Source organism: Carlito syrichta, unplaced genomic scaffold (genome assembly GCF_000164805.1).
Source record: "Carlito syrichta isolate Samal-C Ts95f unplaced genomic scaffold, Tarsius_syrichta-2.0.1 Scaffold314328, whole genome shotgun sequence".
Taxonomy (NCBI): domain Eukaryota; kingdom Metazoa; phylum Chordata; class Mammalia; order Primates; family Tarsiidae; genus Carlito; species Carlito syrichta.
In genome coordinates, this window is record NW_007258424.1 from 953,851 (window position 1) to 961,153 (window position 7,303).

Below are 7,303 nucleotides of genomic sequence, written 5' to 3' on the forward strand. Positions count from 1 at the left end.
TTACTGAAGACTAAGAGGGAAATTACATAATACTACAGGGATTGATCCATCAAGATAATATAACAATCCTAAGTGTGAATGCACCAAACAACTATGTCTCAAAATATGTTAAGTAAAAATCAGGAGAGCTGATAAAAGAAACAGAAAAATCCACTATTATGACTGAAGATTAAACACATCCCTCTCAGCAACTGACAGAACTACTGGACAGCAAATTAGCAAGAATATAGAAGATCCGGACAACACAATTAAGCGGTGTGCTCTAATTGGCATATTTCACCACCACCAACAGAATTTACATTTTTTTTGTCCAGTATCCATGAAACATTAAACCAAGATAGATCATATCGTGGGCGATATCATAAACCTCAAAAGATTTTAAAGAGTTGAAACAGAGTGTGATTTCCAGCCATAATGGGAACAAACACGCAATCAATCATAGAAAAACAACAGGAATGTAACCAAACAAGGAGTATTTGGATAACATATTTACAAATAATCTGGAGTCAAAGAGGAAGCCTAAAAGGAAATTTTGAGAAAAATGCATAGAACTGAATGAAAATGAAAATACAAACTAACAAACGTGTAGGATACAGTTAAGGGAGAACTGTGAGGAGGTTTTTGGCACCAAATGCCACATTAGAAAAGAGGAGTATCTCAAATCAATAACCTAAGTTTCTACCTCAAGAACCTAGAAAGAGAAGAGCAAAATAAACTCGAAGCAAGCGAAAGAAAGAGTAGAAACCAATGGAGATGAAAATGGGAAAAGAAAGAGAAAATTGATTATAGAATAAAAACTGGTTACTCAGAGAGCCAAATACAGCATGTTCTCACTGATAAGGGGGTGAATAGACAATGGGCACACCTGAACATGCAGAGTGGAATAACAGACATTGGTTGCTATAAAAGGTGGGTGGGTGGGAGTGGATAAGAGCTGAAAATTTATCTGTTAGTTACAGTGTACACTGAAAGTCCAGAATTCACCACTACATGGTATACGGGGGGGGGGGGGCACAAACCCAGAATTTATCTATAAAAAAGTGTATATTTATTCTTACATATTTAAACTTCAGACACTTCCAAAGTACTCTCCGTCTGATGCAATATACCCATAGATCAATACACCACATCTATGGCTTTTTCCGCTGCTCAAAACAGTTTTTGAACCCGTCCATTTGGATGCCTTTGAATGCTTTTGTCGTACCTCTTCCACATCAGCAAAACGTTTTTCCCTTTGAGGACTTTTTTTTTTTGTTGTTGGGGAAACAAACCAAAAAAATGTCACTTGGGGTAAGATCAGGTAATTAGGGAGGGTGGGGCATGGGAGTCATGCTGTTTTGGTCAAAAACTGCTGAACACTCAGCACAGTGTGGGCAGGTGTGCTTATAAACCATCCATGGTGAAATGGGCAAAAATGTTGAAAGACTCTCCAAAAAAATTCACTGAAGCTGAACGCAGCCTCTCACAACAACACTAGCTGGTACACTGATGCCGATGGATTCCTAGAACACTAGTGGGGGAAGCCTGTATTACCAGGGGCCCGCCCTCCAAAAGACAATTCCGTTTTGGGGGATTCCATTCCCCCTCATGTGCAACTAAGAAGTCTGTACGTGAATTCCCTAAATTCAGACAAATTAAAAATGTCTAAAAACTCGCTATTTAGAAACAATCAATAAAATTGATAAACCTTTCACAAGACTGAAAAATATAATGAGAGATGATACAAATCACCAGTGTCAGGAATGAAGTGGGATGTATTGCTACAGATTCCTCAGCCATTAAAAAGATCACAAAGGAATATTATGAATAATATTAAACTCGTAGATTAGACAACTAAAATAAATGGAATAGTTCCTTGAAAACTACAAACTACTAAGTCAATCAAGATGAAATAGATAGTCAGAATAACCCTATAATCATTAAGGAAATTGAATTAGTAAATGAAAAGCTTCTGAGACAGAACTCTCTAGGCCCACATGGTTTCACTGGAGAATTCTACCACACATTTAAAGAAAAACTGACACCAATTTTACACACTTTCTTTCAGTAAGTAGAACAGGAGAAAGCATTTTTCAACTCATTTTATGAGGTCAGTATTACCCTAATACAAAATAAGAAGAAGAAGAAGAAGAAGAAAGGAAAGAGACAATACAGTACAAAGAAAACTAAAGACCAATATCATGAATTAAAATTCTCAACAAGATATTCACAAACCACATCCAAGAATGTATTAAAATAATCATATACCACAAATAAGTGGAATTTCTTCTAGATATGCAGGGCTTGTTCAACACTCAAAAATACTATTCAATGTTAGGCCACACATCAATAAGCTAAAGAAGAAATATCATATAATCATATCAGTAGACACACACAAGAAGCATTTGACAAAAATCCAATACTATTCATAATAAAAATCTCAACAAGTTAGGAAGGTGAGGGAGGAAGATTCCCTCAACTTGATAAAGAGTATCTACAATAATTTTTTAAAAAATCACAACTGATATCCTACTTAATGGAGAAAGACTAAATGCTTTTCCTTCAAGATCAGGAACAAGGTAATGTCCATTCTTACCACTCTTATTCAACATCATCCTGGAAGTTGTAACCAATGAGGTAGACAAAAGTGAGAAATAAAAGACATACCTATTGGAAATGAATAAATAAAACTATCCCTATTTATAGATGTTATGATTGTCTCTGTAGAAAATCTCCAGGAATCTATGCAAAACGTTTAGAACTAATAAGTAAGTTCAGCAATGTCACAGGATACATGATTAACAAAAATGAATTGCATTTCTAGACACTGACCATAAAAATCTGGAAACTGCAATAAAAAAATACAATGCTATTTATTATCACTCCAAAGGAAGTGAAATGGTTAGGTGTACACTTAGCAAAACATGTGTGCAGGATCTCTATGCTGAAAATTATAAAATGTTGAACAAAGAAATTTTAGAAGGCCTAAATAAATGGAAGACCATACTGTGTTTGAAGATTGCAACACTCAATGAATGTGTTAATTCTCCCTAAATTAATCATAGGTTTAAAGCAATTGCTATCAAAATCCCAGCAAGGCTTTCTGTAGACATAGGCAATCTTAGCCTAAAATGCACATGGTAAAGCCCAAACCACAGAATAGCCAAAACAATAATGACAAATAAGAATAAATTGGGACGAATCATTATGCCCATTAATACAACCTGTATACAACTATAGTAATCAAGAGCACACTGGACTACAAGGAGATAGACCGTAGATCAATGAAACAACAACAAACTCAGAAATAGACCCACACAAATTTGTCTTTCTAACTTCCAACAAAGTACAAAGGCAATTCAATAGAAGGACTGCCTTTTCAACAGGCGATGCTGGAGCAATGAGACATCTATAGGTCAAAAAAAAAAAAATGAACCACTACCTAAACCTCACACTGGAAACGAAATTGACTCAATATGGATCTTGGACTTAAATGTAAAATGCAAAACTATAAAACTCTTACAAAAACATATGGGAGAAAGTCCTCAAAAAGTAGGACTATGCAAAGAGTTCTCAGACTTGACACCCAAAACACACTCTATAAAAGGAGAAATTGACACGTTAAACCTCACCAAAACTAAAATCTTTTGCTCTGTGAAGGCTCATATTAAGAGGATGAAAAGACAAGTTACAAACTGGGAGAAAACATTTGCAAACCGTATATTCAACAAAGGACTAGGATCTAGAATATATAAAGAATGCTCGAAATCCGAAAGGAAATAAATGCCCAACAACTCAATTCGAAAATGGGCAAAAGACATACACAGACATTTCACCAAAGGGGCTACACAGATGGCAAATAAGTATGTGAAAAGATACTTACCATTGTCATCCATCAGAGAAGTTCAAATAAAAACCACAGTGAGATATCGCTACACACATATCATAATGACTACAATAAAAAATAGCAACAACACCAAAAGCTGGCAAGGATGAGGAGAAATTGGATCACGCATACATTGTTGGCGAGACTATAAAATGGAACAGCCACTCTAGAAAACAGTTCAGAAGTTTCTTATAAAATGAAACATGCAATTACAATATGACCCAGCAATAGCACTCTCTTCTTTTATCCCAAAGAAATGGAAATTTATGTCTACACAAAAACCTGCATCCCAAATGTTCACAGCAACTTTATTTGTTATAGCCAGAAAAAGGAATTTTCCCAGATAATATCCTTCAACAGGTGCATGGTTAAACAAATGGTGGTATATATTTATTTATGTATTATGTATGTATTATTTATGTATTTATTTATTTACATATACATACCATGGAATATTACTTAGCAATAAATAGTAATAAACTATTAGTAAAAACACCTTCAATCAATCTCCAATGATTTATGCTGAGTGAAACAAAAAGTCAACATCAAAAGTTTAGATGCTGCATGATTTCGTTTCTATAACGTTTTTGAAATGACAAATGCTATAAATGGTGGGCAAATGAGTGGCTACCAGGGCTTACGGATGAGGGCTGGGGCAGGAGGGGGTAAGAGTAACACATGGGATCCTTGTGATGTTGAAATGATTTGGTCTCTTGACTATGGTGGGTACACGGATGAACTCAGGTAATAAAAGTATGCAGAACCTAATACTGGAGAAACTGGGAAATGTGTACCAGGGATCAGGGTTATGAAAAGGACTCATATATTCTCAGAGTCAGATGTCTGCTTTGTCTTCTGATTTCTTACAAAGTACCTTGCATAGAGCCTCTCACATTGTAGACTCTTCTCAATAAAGCCTGGGAATTCCCATCTGATGACTTAAGTAGACATGAAATAGTATCAGGATATTCAGCAACAGACACCTGGAAGAGTTTTAGTTATTTGTCGTTGACCTTTTCCAAGGACAATCTTGCCTGAGAAGACCATTGCCATATGCTATCCTACCTTTGATACACACACACAACTGCAGAGACCGTGTTTTATTCCTGTGGTTCCAAGGGAGTCCCGGGTGATGGTTCTCATGGCAACAAAGCCATTTCACATGTGCACTCCTAAAATCACTGGACATGACTCACCTGTGACCCAACATCCGGCAGCATTCTTCTTTCTCATGTTTGTCTCTTTGCTTATTATAAAAATCAAGCACATTGTGGTTACAATTTGGTAAAATGATCAACGTTATTCAGTCTCAAGGGACCCTATGCTAGATCTGTCTATAACTCTAGATGAAAAATGAATACATTCAAATGGATTAAACCAAATTTGAGCATTTCCTATACAGGAAGCACTAAGCTGGGGTTTCTAGGGGAACAGAAGTGAATCAATAATGGCTCCAGCTCTCAGACAATGGCACGTGGAACTCTGGTCTTCACGTCAATGCTAGAGAAGACTGCCTTCAGGATGAGTTATTAGTGAGACTAACAGAGTATCTTGGCTCCTGGGAGAGATGACTTCCTGGTGGGTGCCCACCTCAGGAGAGGAACCGAAGGTTTATGGAAGGAGCTGTGGGCTACAATGGTGAGGAGGTGCTGGCCGAGTCAGCCTGTCTAATCTAAATCCTGCTTCCTCATAAACCAGCAGGTAACTTGGGGCCAGCTCCCTGTCTTTAGAATTAAGAAAAAAACTATCAGCCCCACCAGTGTGGGGAATAAAAGACAATGCATGTGGACCTACTTAGCATAGATCCTGGCACACCATAAGCACTTCATAAATGTCAGCTATTATTGTTTGAGGTGGTAGGATAAAGAAAGATGAATTAAGACATAGGGTCTTTTCTTGAGCTGCTCGAGATCCAATGGGGTGATTGATAGACGTATATGTAGTTAAGCCAAGGGACAGTGGTGTGACACCAGAAGAGGCAAGTCTGGACCTCACTCAGGAGGCCACGGGGAGCCACTAACAGTCACCTCCTGGTCCTCGCAGTGCCTTTCACCCACGACCAGCTTGTACCAGCCAAGGACAAATGCACCGCAGGCTAAGCATGCCGACAACCCCAGTTCACTGTGTTCTCTCTTTGGTGCCGGTTCATGTTGCATTGGCGGCTTGCAAAGCTAAAGAACGAACTCTTCCATCGGATATTTATCTCCCGTGGTCCCACGTGACAGATGTGGCCTCAGGAGTGGGACTTGTTGGGCGCCCACCACTGTCACAGCCCCCTTCAAGCACACATGCAAGCGGCTTGGCTTACTGCTCACTACTTCTGGTACGAGAACAACGTCATTTCAGTTGCTGCCCATTTCCTGCACAAGGGAGAGCCTGAGAGGCAGAGAGCGCATCCTGCAGCTCAAAGCATCATTTTCCTGCTGGCGTTGGGTCAGCTTGGTGGGGTGCCGTGACCCAGAAACGTGCCTTCCACGGACCCATTTGTCCTGTGGTTCAAATGGCTTCTCTGATACAAATTTGGTCGAACCTGGAGCGCTCAGTCCCAGCGTCTGCCAGCCATTCGGTGTCCTTTGCACAGAGACTCGTATGGGAATAAAGAATAAATTATAGCTTAAAATATGAGGTGGAAACTTCCAGAACAGCCAGTTTGAAGTCCTAGGAAATTTTGTCTAAGCATAGTAATAATGAGTTGTTTTTTCAGAAGGAGTAATAATGGAGTGGGAAGGCATGCCATTTATTTGCTTCCTTGACTGTGGTCATGGTGCAGGAAGCCCCATAGGGGGTGAAGTGGGGGGTTTACAGCCTTCACAACACCCTCCCAACTCCGGGGCCATGGGTAATAACTGCAGGTAAAGCAGTTGTGAGGAAATTTCAGCTGAAGTTTTGCACCCCAAAATCTAGAAAAGGCCAGGAAGCCATGTAAGTGAGCCTATGAAGAGGAACAATTACCCAGCAAACCTGCACATCCACCAAAGAAACACTTAGGTCAAGATATAGGGAGTTAGCTGCTGGGTAACCTGAGGCATGACCCTAGCTCACTGTAACCTCGAACTCCTGGGCTCCAAACAGCTTCTCTGATACAAACTTGGTAGAACCTGGAGCGCTCAGTCCCAGCGTCTGCCAGTCATTCAGTGTCCTTTGCACAGAGACCCATATGGGGATAAAGGATCTACAGCCTTCACAACACCTTCCCATCCCTGGGGCCATGGGTAATAACTGCAGGTGAAACAGTTGTGAGGAAATTTCAGCTGAAGTTTTGCCAAGTTTGTATCAGAGAAGCCACTTGAGCCCAGGAGTTCGAGGTTACAGTGAGCTAGGGTCATGCCACTGTACTCCAGCCTGGGTGGCAAAGAGTGGCCCTGTGTCAAAAAAAAAGAAGGAGCCGGGCTCAGTGGCTCAGCCTGTAATCCCGTGCCTTTGGGAGGCTGAGGTGAG